Source organism: Myxine glutinosa, chromosome 12, assembly GCF_964187855.1.
Source record: "Myxine glutinosa chromosome 12, kmMyxGlut1.1, whole genome shotgun sequence".
NCBI classification, from domain to species: Eukaryota; Metazoa; Chordata; class Myxini; order Myxiniformes; family Myxinidae; genus Myxine; species Myxine glutinosa.
Window position 1 is genome coordinate 41,073,838 of NC_136272.1, and position 3,255 is coordinate 41,077,092.

Genomic DNA, 3,255 nt, shown 5'->3' on the forward strand with positions numbered 1-3,255 from the left:
TTTGGCATCCTTGGGACCCCTAGTCAACATTTCTGGATGATGACATTAAATTTAGGCGGTGGCATTTTTTTTATTTGCGTATTTTCAAAATGGCTGCCACCTGCATCTAGCAAAACAACCACTAGCACATCTCAGCAACTAATTGGTTGATTTTGTTGGTTTTACTATCAAATTATAGGTTTCCTAGGTTGCTGAATTGATTTGTGAGGTGACCGAAGCATTTCAAGGTCAAGGTCACTTGTACAAGGTCAATGTTTATGTCAATTTTGACCCCCAAACCAATAAAATGACATGGGCAGTTATTTTTAAATTTTGATTAACTCAATTGCTACTTAAGTTTATGTTTTAGGGTGTTGCGTTCATTTCCCACTTCACTGATGCAATTCATGGTCAAGGTCATAGTGTTGAGGTGAAGGTCATTTTATAACCTGGAAACAAAAAACGGCATCAATCAATGAATGGGTTTGTATAATCTTTTACCAAACAAAAGTTCCTTTGCAGAGTGTTGGAGTCGCATAGTATGTATATTTAGCATAGATACTACCAGAAAGTTGTTGGTCAACAGTTTAAATTGTTTTTTCCCTTTATCCCCAGGTTCCTGAACAGATTTTGCTAGATCATATCACAAACAGGCTGGGTACATGCATAATATTTTTGATGTAAAGTTCTCACATTTGCATGTCACAAGACTCTACAAGGTAAGAGTAATGCAAATATTCCTCATTTATCTTTGTTATTGTATCTTATATGTCGCAGTCAATGTTTAAGAATTGGCCATTTAACAATATTTTTAAAATGCCTAAAATTTATAATTACTTTGAACTGTAAGAAAAGAAAATATAGTTACACGTTTTTGCAAAATTTGAAAATTTAACTCCGCCTGTAAATATGTTACAGACTCTTAGTTGCTGATGCATTGCTTAAAAGCGGATATGATTTTACTGATTTCATTATTTCTTTATTTTCTACTCTTTAGGTCCTCTAATATGGAATGCACATTTGGGAGAGTCGGTCAGTGCAGAGCAGCTGGGGATGATTTCCAAGTCAGCGTCACTGAAACCCGAATTGACAGTATTCGGTCAGCCAGTAAACGAAGAGGTGACGGGCTACACCAACAGCTGGAGAGTGACTATTCAATAAAGATTCACAGAAAGTGTGCATCTTTATATACTTCTAAATTACTTGTTGATAGAGTAGAAAAAAGGCATAGAGATGAGGAGTTAACTGAAGCTCGACATGCCAAACAGTTGAGATCAGATGCTCCCGTAGATGAGAGTGGTGTAAAGTTTGATTTCAAGATACATTGTATTTTTTGTGCGAATCCTACAATTTGTACATTACCATGTGAGTATGACGCTAAAGTTCCACACAATCGTCGCAAACCTGCATGTCTTGTACGTACTGATGTTGACAAGCATGGCAGAGAGTTGACAAAGGTTATTTGCGCAAAATGCTGTGAAAGAAATGACAAACTAGGGCATGTGGTCAAGGCAAGAATAGATTCTATGATTGAGTCTGATCTTCATGCAGCTGATGCAAGGTATCATCGCGCGTGTAAAACCAATTTCCTGTACAACTTCAACAACATCGACAGCAAGGCACCCGAAGACCCATCTTTCCTTTCTCTGGCAGATACAATGTCTGCTAATAAGGCAAAGATGTGGAATTCAGTTGAACTGCAACAGGAGTATGAAGACAGCGGAGGTACTACAATCACACAGAGAAACATTCTCATACAGAAGATAAAGAATTATTTCAAAGATGCTATAATAGTTCTGTCTTCACCAGGTCTCGCCAGTATTGTTGCATTTGCATCTGAAACAACCAAGTTATTACATATTCTGAAGCGCGATGATGACGACGATGGAATTGATGCAGCCCTGTCTAAAGTTGCACAGAAAATACTAAAAGAGACTTTCACATCCAAGAAGAAGAGGAATACCTACACAGTCAACATAGATGTTGATATCGCTCGTGAATCAGTCAGTGAAACACTACTGAGTCTGCTTGAGAAAGTGAGTGGAAAGTTAAGTGATTCTCTGCCTGCCCTCATGATTAGTAATATGATTTCCGGAATGGTCCACAAGTCTCCAACTGATCTCCAGATTTCTCTTGGAGTGGCAATGGGGAGAAATAAAAGTCTTACAACTCTTCTCCATAAGTTTGGTGTGTGCTGTTCCTATGATGAGGTGACATTGTTTAAATACTCAGTAGCTGTTGCAGTGGCAAAATAAATGGAGGAATTTAGGTTTAATGGAGACAGTTTGATCCACTGCTGTGCAGACAATTTTGACTGTGAGATCTCATCTCAAAACTGTAATAAACTCTGCCATTCTTTGGCCATGGTCCTTGCTCAAACTGAGGACTCTGTCAGCTCAGACCCAGTTGCAGGGGAACGTCAAACCATTTTACGCCAGAAAATAGAGGACCGGCACAAATCTGTGGACTTTGAAGTGCCTGGGATCCTATATGATGGCCCAAAGAACCCTCCTATGCCACCAGACAAAGCCTTATATCAAATTCCACCTCTTTCATTCCTCTGTTCCCAGGTAATATCCGTTCAGCGCTGCGATGAACTGGACTACCAATTCATGAAGGACATACTGACAGTTGAATCATGTCCACAGTGGAGTGGGTACAATACACAACTAGCTCGGAAATCGGGTATGGTGATTAAGCCCAAGGCAAAATTGGTCTACCTCCCTTTGATCGACAAAGTTCCTGCATCCCCCTCAACTATACTAACAGCAATCGAGAAAGGCCTCACTCTGATCAGCGAATCAGGGACGGGACAGAAGGTCCTAATATTTACTGTAGATCAGCAACTATACAAGGTCACGGTAGACATACTGTTTCATCCTCCTTCTTACTTCAGGAATACCATCCCTCTACCTGGTGGTATGCACACTCTCATGGCTTTTATTCATGCCGTTTGCATCATCCTCTCTCTTGCCCTGAAATCAATTCTTTCTGCAACATTTGGCAGCGTGGACAAAATGATGAGCGGGAAAAAGTACCCTCAAAATTTCAGGGCTCTACGAATGCTTACAGAGGAGATGCTCCAGAATCTTCTACAGCAGAATCCAGGAATAATAAGCATAGTTGACCTACTCAACTGCCTCAATGAACGGTCTAAACGCAGCAAGACCACAAAGCTGTGGAGTGACACTCTGCTAAAAGGAATGTTTATTATGACTGCATTCGTTCGAGGAGCGCATGAGCAAGACTTCCCACTTCAGCTGGCAGCAGTAAAAG

At 40.3% G+C, this 3,255-nt stretch overlaps 1 long non-coding RNA gene across 1 annotated transcript; it reads left to right on the forward strand.

Moving 5' to 3' along the window:
• Positions 1 to 550: 550 nt before the first annotated feature.
• On the forward strand, positions 551 to 1,158 carry LOC137437388 (uncharacterized). Its single transcript, XR_010986519.2, has 2 exons — positions 551 to 698; positions 977 to 1,158. It is a non-coding gene; the product is annotated as an uncharacterized LOC137437388 (long non-coding RNA).
• Positions 1,159 to 3,255: the final 2,097 nt, after the last annotated feature.